Here is a 12,785-nt window from a genome sequence, read left to right as displayed (position 1 = left end):
ATAGTAACACACAGGTAGATTGAGACATTGCAAGTCCCCCCCCCCGCCCCCCTCCTCTCTCTACATGTAAGACAGAAGCAAACATCAAGTGCTGTTTCTCTCTCATTTTTTTCATGCGTTCCCGCACTCAGCATATTACTGCCGGAGGTGGATTCTGGCTGGATCTGTTTTCAATTACAGCCGGTCTGTACTGGCCTTTCATCGGAGTCTGGGCCGGCTGAGGAAGAGGAGGGGGAAGACCCTGTCCTGACACAGCTGACAGACTCAGGAGCAGAGGGGCTACTGAGCACAGAGGCTCTGGGCCAAACAGATTCTCAGACTCTGGGGAGGAAACACACAGAACCACAATACAGTCTCAGTGGTACAATCCCTTCATGAGAAACAGAGTGTGTGTGCATGTGTGTGGGTTTTAGGTCTTCTTGGCCGTCTCCTGAGACTTGTTTTGAAGTCGGTCTCCTATGACTTTATCATTAAAGTTTCGCTTTTTCTAAATCTTCTTCACGCTACTCGTGGTTTGGAGCTGATAACCTCCTCTTCAACATGTCTGAGTTACCACCGCATGGCTGTATTCAATTCAATTAAATTCAGTTTATTTTGTATAGCCCAATATCACAAATTACAAAGTTGCCTCAGAGGGCTTTACAATCTGTACACATACGACATCCCTGTCCCAGGACCTCACATCGGATCAGGAAAAACTCCCCAAAAATAACCTTTCACAGGGAAAAAAGGGAAGAAACCTTCAGGAGAGCAACAGAGGAGGATCCCTCTCCCGGGATGGACAGATACAATAGATGTCATGTGTATCCCTCCATCCATGTCTGTCCAAAAATGTCATCACTTTATTCTATCCTACTAGATGCTTAATGTATCATAACTGTCATAATTAGCCAATTCATTCTGGAGTTCTCTCTAACCAGTGTAGCATTAAAGTAGACACGCTAGCTAGCTCTCTTCCCCGGTCCTTCATGACCCCCCTGGCGGATGTTGTCGTTATAACAACTGACCCATTTTCTGCTGCTCTTTTCAACCACTGAAAACAGTTCAATGTTAGTTATATTCCTATTTATTACCTATAACACAATGCCTCCAGCTATGACGGTTGCCGACGGGGCGGCATTAAACTAAAACTAAAAACGTCTAGAACACACAATTCACATTTGAAATGTCTATCTATATAGCGTATCTCCACTGGTGTAAAAAATGACATCTCCATTGTTTCCTGTCACAGCCCTGAACCTGTAGCTGTCTAACTGGAAGGGGTTGGTCGCTATGCTTAGCGGCAGACAGCTGATGATTCAAGTGTGAGGTTCCTTTTTTTTTTTTTTTTTAAACCAAGATTACATCATTGTTCTTTTTTCTTGCTCTGTTGTTTAGCTTAGCACGCACCATGTCTGGAATGTTAAACGCCTGTCATGCGAAACTGAAAGCACGTGATTGTTTAAAGAAAAGCAGCGCGTGTCTATCCTGTCGGGGTCACACTGCTCACCGCTCATCACGTCACCGCAATTTAGTCCAAAGATATTCTGTTGATTTTGATTTCTGCAATGTTCATATATATATATATATATATATATATATATATATATATATATATATATATATATATTTATGATTTGCTCGTCTTGTCATAACTATTTTACTGTGTGAAACAACAGAAAGCAAATATCATCTAGAGCCAAGTAAAGATGATATTTCTCAACTTTATCTTGAGGTTCATATCTGTTAAATAAAGACGATGAACCTCCTCCTGTACATCTACAAGCACATCTGGTGTGAAACCAGAAAAGAGCGGAATCTTTTTTTCCTTCTTCTATTTTCTCTGTTTCGATTTGATGCGATAAATCTGATGACACGCACTTCTTGGTTTGGCACGAAGCGTGATGAGACAAACGTGGGCCTGGTCAGCAGCTCACATGAGATCATCCACTGACCTCAGCTCAGCAGCACCCCTGCCCTTTCTCGGGGGGGGGGGGGGGGTGCGAGGCCCTCAGTACTGGAAAAAGGCTCAGACATGCTTATAAAACATTATTTTTAGGCTAAAATCACATTAGCTGAGTCTTAAATTGTGCACTGTAACTCTGACTTAATACAGCATAGGACAGTTTTTCTATGGTTTGAAATTGCTGAAGAAACACAGCAAAAGATGTTGCCTTTGGGTTTGTATGCGTGATGAAATCAACATCCTGCCACAGCCACACCCATTTTCAGTGCTACTGGAAACTGCAGAATAAAGTTGTTTTTTTACAACTAATCAACTAATCCTTTTTTTTTTTGCAAGAAGACTTGTCTCAATTAGTTTTTCCATTGCTGAATTACTTCCTTGTAAAAGTAGCAGCTACTTGTGCTTTCTTTCTTTCTATAGATTTCGCCTGTTCATAGTCCTCAGAGGGTTCATTTTAAAGTTTTTGGCGACCTCCCTGACCTCTTGCTTAAACTAAATATCCAAATCTAATGGCAGATTACTGGGGCATTTTTGTTAGTATTTTCACGTTTGCCAGAGGATGAACCTGCTCCGTTTTGGACACTCACTCTGGGCAAAATGTGACCTGTACAGACAAGATATTGAATATTCTAATTCGCAGGCTTTTTGTTGGAGGCATGCATGATCTCGAGGGGATATACCTGTTTGAACCAGATGCAATTAAAGAAAGACTATTTTCAGCCATATAACTGCTAGGGCATCTCAAAAAAGAAAAAATATATGTATTTGTTTTATCGTGGGATGTAATGAACAAGGATGCCAGCAGCAGGGCTACAAACATGTAGTCTTAGATGGAGCTTTTACCTTTTGAGATTTTGTAGAGCATTTGTATGTTTTCAATCAATGGCTGTGCATCATGGGAATTGTTGTATTTTTTTCAAGGCTAGGAGGACATGCTGGGAGTCCTGTACCTGGCAGTATGTCCAGGAATGTGGGAGCACTCTGCATTCTTTAGCCCCGGTTTTGTTTTTATAGCCCCTCACACAGGAAGCTCACTCCGGTGGGGCCTCATTCATGTAGCCTGAAAAACGCTGACTGCTCCCCTCTCCCTCTGGCTGCTCTCCAAGATATACCCACACAACACCAACACACATTTCTTTTTGTCTTTGTGTGCATTCTCCCCTCCCCCTTCCCCATCAGAGAGTTTCATTTATAGCTTTAATTACAATAAACAAGCCAGAACAACTCAGCAAGAGGCCACTTCCCCCTTCACTCAGGAATAGAACCACCGAACTCCTGTCAATCACACATACCAGGCTATATATGTTCCTTTTGTCAAAATTAACTGTACATTAAAGTTGTTGCAGTAAAGAGCCGGTTACTTGTCAAGGCCATTAGATGAAATGTGAGGATCCCATGAAACATCTGGGTCTCCAATCTGCATATGCTAAAGTCAATTTATAATTGTAGATTGTTTTTAACTGTATTCTAAAAGCAGAATGACTAATTAAGTTATCTGGAGAGGGAATACTTGCTCAAGGTCCCTCAACACTAATGCAAACATTTTGATATTTTCTTTTTCAGAACTGATTAGAACCTCCGTCCACCTTGAATACTTGTTTTGTTTCTCACAAGCTGAAACAGAATGCACGTGTTCTCTTAGAGTTTGCATATTGTAATCTTAAAAATAACCTCTGAAAGAAAGTGAGACCAGAGAAATGTCACTGATTTCAAAGGATTCCCTTCATTTTTCTCTCTGTGTGACTTATTTGTCCTAATGTGCATGGATGGATTACTTAAATGGCTCATACAGTGACAACACACACCTCCTACTCTTACAGGGGCTTTTGGGGGGAAAGGGGGGGGGGGGAATTAACTTCTGTTAATGATCCCGATGTGCAGGAATCTATTCACAGCGAGGTTCCAAATCCATGGACAGCGGGAGTTGACTACGTGTGCGTTTGTGTGTGTATGTTGTTGCTCTGTGTGAATGAGTGTGCCTGAGGCTGTTGGATATTAGATTACACTGATGCACCTTTATGTCCCAGATGTAATTTATTATGAAAAGCAACATTTTGAAGGCCTTGTATGTTGCAGAAAAACACAACTTGGATAATGTCGTTAAATATATTTCAACAAAACAACTTCATTAAAAATGTTCCAACCGTGTTACTGAACAGAATGGATTTGCATTTATAGAGCACCAATCTACTCACACATTCATACTGATGGCGCAGCCTCCAGGAGCAATTTGGGACATTGTTTTGGGGGTAATTTTAAGAGACCATAAATAGGGTTTGTATGCAATTGTATTCAGTTCCAAATTGAAGTACAGATACTAGAAATTGTCATCATATACCTAGAAACTAATGCAGGACCATTACCACACATACATTCTATATTCAGTAAACACCATAGCAGGCCTTACTTTAGATCTGTTTCTCTTTCAGATCAGCCTCGTGCAGAGCAGCTGCCAAAAGGAAGAGAGAAAAGCCGTCTAGGAATCGAGCAGCTAATCCTTCCCCCTGCATACGCACAAGGACCCAGTTTAGCAGCAGATAAAACAGCCACTTGGGTAAAGAGCTCTGGGAAAAGAAGAAGAAAAAGAGACAAAAATAAATAAGCCAGATTGCAGAGTGTCGTCTTTCTATTTCACTTCATCCTTAGCGACCTCATGACTTTCCCCTAAAAGTTAACTGCCGCAGCTTTCAACACCAGCGCGCCACATTCTGAAGCCCTTTGCAGTATTTTACGTGCCTTGAGCTTTTAACGAATAAACTAAATGACACTTTGTGGACGATACGTTCATGGTTCTTCACACAAGTTGTTGTTCTCGTAATGGTTTAGAAGAGGAGTCTTTTTTTTAAAGTCTTTGTAAAATACAACTTGCAGTTTGAAGTGATCTAATTAACCATCTGGGTTTGTCTCAGTGGAACCGTGTTAAACTAAAAGGAGCCGGGACTGCTTTGTCTCGTAGTCTTGTCTCACAGGGCGCCATTGTTCTGCAACCCTCTGCCCCACAATTAGCAACGCCGAAATAACAATGATCACTCTGAGATCTAATATCTGGGGGCAAGAACTCATCTCAGCACTTTTCTCTCCGCCAGTTCCCTCTTCCTGAGACTAGAGTTTGACCAGTTCATGGAAGCACAAACTGATCACGCTTGCACTGTCATGTGTGGCACTGAGTGCCAATTTGGATGCATTATTTTCCAATTTCTTATTTATCAATGGGCACGATGCGAAAAATAGCTTTTTTTAATGAGTTGTAATGGATTGAATTATGTACGGACATGCATGGTTCCCAGAGGATGAAACCTGATGACCCTGATGTGTTTTAGGGAGACGCCATCAGCATCTCAGAAGCCAACACTACTTGTTGTACCGGGTGGAATAGCCGATGTGGCTGTATAAACCTGGGCCCTATTTCTCATACGTGGCTAACATGTTTAACAGGATAATTTACACAAGATTACACAAGCCAGGGTTTTCGGTTCCTCAAAGCAAGTTTGGAAAAATCACCATAGCAACACGTTAACGTTTTATAGGGAAGGAGTTCTTATGACGTGATGATGACTTCCTGTACAAGCGCTATCGATTCTGCCCACAAGGAATCATTTATTAAAGACCTTCTCGAGCCGTACATTGAACACGAAACGCCGCAGCATTGACTGTCTCACAGACTGTTTGCAGAACCTTGTGGTACATTGTTGTACAGTGTCGGCGATGCAGAACATCAGGAAAGCCGCTGTATGCCGTGGTTTTGGTGGAACTCATGGATGTGTTCAATACGTTCCCTGGCCATGTCCGTGTAAATGCAATACAAGTTCTATATGGTCATCTCCACATACATGAATATACACATATATATTATCTACTTGTTCTGAAAGAGTTGAGATAGTTATTTTAGATCTCATTGGATGATGCATTCCATTACACCGACTACCAGCAGGCACATTTAAAGAATGAGGCACTTAAAATGATCCGATACATTTTCCCAACTCTGATGCTGCGTTGCGAGTAGATTCCATGAAAGTCAATGCACAGAAAAATAGATGTGATTTGTGAATAAAGAGGATTTCCATCCACTTATCTAGACGTATAGTCGGTGAAAGTCACCGAGCTGTGTGAGCCTACGGGTGATGTTGTGTATAAATATATACATATGATTTTAATGTTATGAACCCAAACACGAGGGCATTAGATGTTCCGACGTTTGTGGGATTTCCACAACAAGTATAAAGCAAAAATAGTGGTTATTTGTTCCATGGTGAATGGCGGAATACATGTTTCCATCGAGATAATTCAATTCAATTCAGTTTATTTTGTATAGCCCACAAATTACAAATTTGTCTCAGAGGGCTTTATAATCTGTACGCATACGACATCCCTGTCCCAGGACCTCACATCGGATCAGGAAAAACTCCCCCAAAATAACCTTTCACAGGGAAAAAAGGGAAGAAACCTTCAGGAGAGAAACAGAGGAGGATCCCTCTCCCCAGATGGACAGATGCAATATATGTCATGTGTACAGAATGAACAGCATTACAAAGTTACATAAACACATTACATGAAAATGACAATGTATGAATGGAACTCCAATCCATGAAACAGAAGGAGGGGGGGCGGGGCGATCAGCAGGGGCAATCAGCAGGGCCAACGTGAGACCAGCTCACCAGGCACCAGACACCGCCAGGTCCAATGGACCCTATGAGATGTGAAGTCACAACGACTCCGGGGAGGAAGCAGAGTTAGTAAGGTGCAATTGAGAGATGTAAATGCATCCATAAGTAGAGAGAGAAGAGGAAATAGGTGCTCTAAAACATCCCCCAGCAGCCTATAGCAGCATATCTTGGAGCTTGACCAGGGCAAACCTGATTCAGCCCTAACTATAAGCTCTATTAAAGAGGAAAGTCTTAAGTCTATTCTTCAATGAGGTGACTGTGTCTGCCTCCTGGACTGAAAGTGGAAGCTGGTTCCATAAAAGAAGAGCTTGATAACTGAAGGCTCTTGCTCCCATCCTACTTTTTAGGACTCTAGGAACCACAAGTAGCCCCGCATTTAGTGAGCGCAGCTCTCTAGTGGGGCAATATGGTACTACAAGCTCCTTAAGATATGATGGTGCATCACCAATCAAGGCTTTGTAGCTGAGGAGAATTTTAAATGTGATTCTTGATTTTACAGGGAGCCAGTGCAGAGCAGCTAATACAGGAGGAATGTGATCTCTTTTCTTAGTTTTTGTGAGTACACAAGCTGCAGCATTCTGGATTAACTGGAGGGACCTAAGAGACGTATTAGAGCAGCCTGATAATAAGGAGTTGCAGTAATCTAGTCTAGAAGTAACAAACGCATGAACCAGCTTTTTTGCATCTTTTTGAGACAAGATGTGCCTGATTTTTTAAATGTCGTGTAGATGAAAAAATGCAGTCCTTGAGATTTGCTTCACATGGGAGTTAAAGGACAAGTCCCGGTCAAAGATAACGCCGAGATTATTTACAGTGGTGTTGGATGCCAGGGCAATGCCATCTACAGAAACCACATCACCAGATAATTGATCTCTGAGGTGTTCAGGGCCGAGTAAAATAACTTCAGTTTTATCTGAGTTTAACATCAGGAAGTTGCAGGTCATCCATGTTTTTATGTCTTTAAGACATTCTTGAATTTTAGCGAGCTGGTTGGTCTCCTCTGGTTTGATCGATAGATATAATTGAGTATCATCTGCATAGCAATGAAAGTTTATGGGAGTGTTTCCTGATAATGTTGCCCAAAGGAAGCATATGTCCAGACTCTGTCTCCCTCGCCACCTTGAGGCATTGTGCTGACCAGCTGTCTCCGGTGTTCACGGACATCTTCAACACCTCCCTGGAGACATGCCACGTTCCAGCCTGCTTCAAGGCCTCCATCATCATCCCCGTCCCCCCAAAAAAACAGGATCACGGGACTAAATGACTATAGGTCGCTCCGACCACTGTGGTCATGAAGTCCTTTGAACGTCTGGTCCTGGCACACCTCAAAACCCTCACCGATCCAATACTGGACCCCCTGCAGTTCGCCTACAGAGCCAACAGGTCTGTTGACGACGCCATCAACATGGCCCTCCACTACATCCTCCAGCATCTGGACTCCCCAGGAACCTACGCCAGGATCCTGTTTGTGGACTTCAGCTCGGCCTTCAATACAATCATCCCGTCTCTGCTGCATGAAAAGCTCTCCCTACTGCACGTGCCCGATTCCACCTGCAAGTGGATCTCAGACTTCCTGTCTGACAGGAAGCAGCACGTGAGGCTGGGAAAGCACATCTCATCCACTCGGACCATCAGCACCGGATCCCCCCAAGGCTGCGTTCTTTCCCCTCTACTCTTCTCCCTGTATACCAACAGCTGCACCTCCAGTCACCAGTCCGTCAAACTCCTGAAGTTCGCGGATGACACCACCCTCATTGGTGTCATCTCTGGTGGGGATGAGTCCGCCTACAGGTGGGAGACTGACCATCTGGTGACCTGGTGCAGCCAGAACAACCTGGTGCTCAACGCCCTAAAGACAGTGGAGATGGTTGTGAACTTCAGGAAGAACGCAGCCCCACCCGCCCCCCTCACCCTGTGTGACTCCCCCGTCAACTTGGTGGAGTCCTTCCGCTTCCTGGGCTCCACCATATCCCAGGACCTCAAGTGGGAGCTGAACATCAGCTCCATCACCAAAAAGGCGCAGCAGAGGATGTACCACCTGATGCAGCTGAAGAAATTCAACCTGCCAAAGACAATGATGGTACACTCTTACACGGCCATCATTGAGTCCATCCTTTGCTCCTCCATCACCATCTGGCACGCTGCAGCCACTGCCAAGGACAAGGACAAGGCCAAGCTGCAGCGCACCATTCGCTCTGCAGAGAGGGTGATTGGCTGCAATCTGACGTCCCTCCTGGACCTGTTCACCTCAAGGTCCCTGAATTGGGCAAGAAAGATTGTAGCCGACCCCTCTCACCCTGGACACAAGCTGTTTGAGTCCCTTCCATCTGGCAGGAGGCTGCGGTTCACCAAGTCCAAGACTGCACGCCACTCAAACAGCTTCTTCCCGTCAGCAGTCAGGCTTATCAACGAAGCCCGGATCCCCCACTGATTGACTGTCTCTTCCATCCCCTGGTCTACTTACCACCCCTGGACTATTTATTTACTACCCCTGGACTCTTTCATCCCTTGGTCTATTTTCCACCGGTCACTCCTCTGCACATACCAGCACACTTAAATAATACACATGTCACTTTTGCTAAAACATTACATACACTTTACAATTGCACTTCATCATACACTGTACATACACTTTACAATTGCACTTATCTTACACTGTACATTTTATTCTATGTCTCGTCTGCAGTTTGTTGATTGTGTATTTGTTGTCTACTGTTGTTGCGTGTTGTTGTTTGTTATGTTTAACGTCCTATGTTGCATCACCCACCACGCTAAGTTCCTTGTAGGTGTAAACCTACTTGGCTAATAAAAAAGTTTCTGTTTCTGATTCTGATTTCTGATTCTGATATAAGGTAAATAAAATTGGTTCAAGCACAGAACCTTGTGGAACTCCGTGATTAACGTTGGTGGTCATTGAGGCTTCATCGTTTACAAATACAAATTGAGATCGATCTGATAAATAGGATTTAAACCAACTTAGTGCGGTACCTGAAATGCCAATCGACTGATCCAATCTCTGTAATAAGATGTCATGATCAATGGTGTCGAACGCAGCACTAAGGTCTAATAATACCAGTACAGAGATGAGTCCTTTATCTGATGCAATTAGGAGGTCATTTGTAATGTCACCAGTGCTGTCTCTGTGCTGTGGTGTTTTCTAAATCCTGACTGAAACTCCTCAAATAAACTATTCTGATGTAGAAAGTCACACAACTGATTTGCGACTACTTTCTCAAGGATCTTAGAGAGGAAGGGAAGGTTAGAGATCGGTCTGTAGTCAGCCAACACCTCTGGATTAAGAGTGGGCTTTTTCAGGAGAGGTTTAATTACAGCTACTTTGAAGGAACATTAACTATATCCAACAGAGAGGTGCCAATTAAAGGCAACACGTCTTTAAGCAGCCTCGTTGGGAGATAAGAGATAGACGGTTTAGCAGTAGAAACCGTTGAGGACAATTGGTCTAGGTTAATGGGAGAAAAGCCATCCAAATATGCACCAGGGCATACAGCCGTTTCCAAGGCCACTCCTCTTGATGACAGATCGGCAATGGATGAGGGCAAGAGATCATCAATCTTGCCTCAAATAGTTTACATCTTTTTATTAAATAAATTCATGAAGTCATTACTACTGAGGTCTATTGGAATACACGGCTCCACAGAGCTGTGACTCTCTGTCAGCCTGGCTACAGTGCTAAAGAGAAACCTGGGGTTGTTCTTATTTTTCTCTATTACTGATGAGTAATACGCTGCTCTGGCATTACGGAGAGCCTTTTTATATGTTTTCAGACTATCTCGCCAAACTAAGCGTGATTCTTCCAGATTGGTGAAACGCCATATGCTTTCAAGCTTTCAGGAAGTTTGCTTTAGTTTGTGGGTCTGAGGGTTATACCAGGGAGCAAACCTCCTTTGCCTCACTGTCTTTTTCTTCAGTGGGGCTATCGAGTCTAGTGTCATTCTCAGTGAGCCTGTAGCACTATCGACAATATGATCAATCTGGGACGGACTAAAGTTAGCACAGAAGTCCTCCGTCACATTGAGACGTAGTATTGAATCAAATGCAGAAGGAATCGCTTCTTTAAATTTAGCTACAGCACTGTCAGTTATACATCTGGTGTAGAAACCTTTCACTAACGGTGTACACTCCGGGAGTATGAACTCAAAACTTATGAGGTAATGATCTGACAGAAGAGGGTTCTGTGGGAAGACCTCCAAATGCTCAATGTCAATGCCATATGCAAGAACAAGGTTGAGGGTGAGGCCAAAGCAGTGAGTGGGTACTCTCTGACAGAAGCCAATCGAGTCCAATAATGAGATAAATGCAGCACTAAGGCAATCATTATCAACATCAACATGAATATTAAAATCTCCTACAATAATAACCTTATCAGTTTTAAGGACTAAACTTGATAGAAACTCTGAAAATTCAGATATAAATTCAAAATATGGACCTGGTGGCCGGTACAGTATAACAAATATAATTGGCTGTAATGTTTTCCAGGTTGGATGTGAAAGACTAAGAACAAGGCTTTCAAATGAGTTGTAGTTTAGTTTAGGTTTAGGATTCATTAATAGGCTTGAGTCAAAGATGGCTGCTACTCCACCTCCTCGGCCGGTGCCTCGAGGAATGTGAGTATTAATATGACTTGGAGGAGTTGATTCATTTAGGCTGACATGTTCTTCATGGCTCAGCCAGGTTTCGGTAAGACACAATAAATCAATGTGATTGTCTGATATTAAATCATTTACATTACATTACATCACATGTCATTTAGCTGACGCTTTTATCCAAAGCGACTTTCAGTAAGTGCACTAAACCAGTCCAAACTCAGAACAACAAGAATCAAGCAAGTACAATTTCTTCAATAAAGTTAAACTACAAAGTGCTATCAGTAAGAGCCATTTAAGTGCTACCAAAGTGCTAATACGGCGCTACCTTCCCTATTCAAGGTATAGTCGAAAAAGATGTGTTTTTAGTTTGCGACGGAAGATGTAGAGACTTTCTGCTGTCCTGATGTCAATGGGGAGCTCATTCCACCAATGAGGAGCCAGCACAGCAAAAAGTCGTGACTTCGTTGAGTGTTTAGCTGGTAGTGACGGAGCTACAAGCCGCTTGGCAGTAGCGAAGTGAACGAGGTGGGGTGTACGGTTTGACCATGTCCTGGATGTAGACCGGATCCAATCTGTTCGCAGCACGGTACGCAAGTACCAATGTTTTGAAGCGGATGCGGGCCGGCCACCGGTAACCAGTGAAGGTCGCGGAGTAGTGTGGGTAAATTTCGGGAGGTTGAAGACCAGTTGAGCAGTTGCATTCTGGATGAGCTGTAGCGGTCGAATGGCATTAGCAGGTAGACCTGGGAGTTGCAATAGTCTAGCCGTGAGATGACCAGAGCCTGGACCAGAACCTGTGCCGCCTTCTGAGTGAGAAGAGGTCGTATTCTCCTGATGTTGTACAGGAGTGTGTTATTTACTAATACAGCTTTAGATGACAGAGATCTAATATTTAGAGTCCACATTTAATTATCCTGTTTTGTTGCACTGTTGCAGTAGTGTTGTTAACCTGTATGAGGTTATTTTGTATGACTCTGGTTACTTTTGATTTAATTAATTTAAGTTGCCGTGGGACAGACACAGTCTCTATAGAGTTAAGGTTAAGGGTGGGTAACTGCTCGGATGGAAGTGCAGAGAAGGGTGGAAGACTACAACTCTGCTTCTGCTTCCTGATCTGAACTCTGTGTCATGGATTAAGTCGGTTAATCAACTTGGCCATGTTTGCAGAAATGAGGCGTGTATTATAATCTTACTGTAACTACGCTCAGCTTTAGCCAGCAGTTTTAAACAAAATTCAATGTCGCCTGCTCTGGCCCCTTTGGTCCATGGCTTCGCTATCTTCACGTTTCTGACTATGGAGCTACCTATAACCAGAGTGGGTTTCTCAGCGGGTGTGTCGGTGAGTGGGGAAAACTGGTTTGAAACGTGAAGAGGTTGGTGGTGCTCAGTGGGCTTCTGTTTAGACTTAAAACTCCTTCGAACAGTTATCCAGCCATCCGGATGCTCGGGGGCTGCCGGGGAATAGCTACCAGAGGCTACCGCTAGCGGCTCCGTGCGGCTATGGGAGGGGGCGGGCTAACTAACGTAACTGTCTGAGCTTCGATGGTGCGGAGCCGTGCATCTAACCCA

Source organism: Cyclopterus lumpus, chromosome 9 (assembly GCF_009769545.1).
Source record: "Cyclopterus lumpus isolate fCycLum1 chromosome 9, fCycLum1.pri, whole genome shotgun sequence".
Taxonomy (NCBI): Eukaryota; Metazoa; Chordata; class Actinopteri; order Perciformes; family Cyclopteridae; genus Cyclopterus; species Cyclopterus lumpus.
This window is presented reverse-complemented; position numbering follows the sequence as displayed.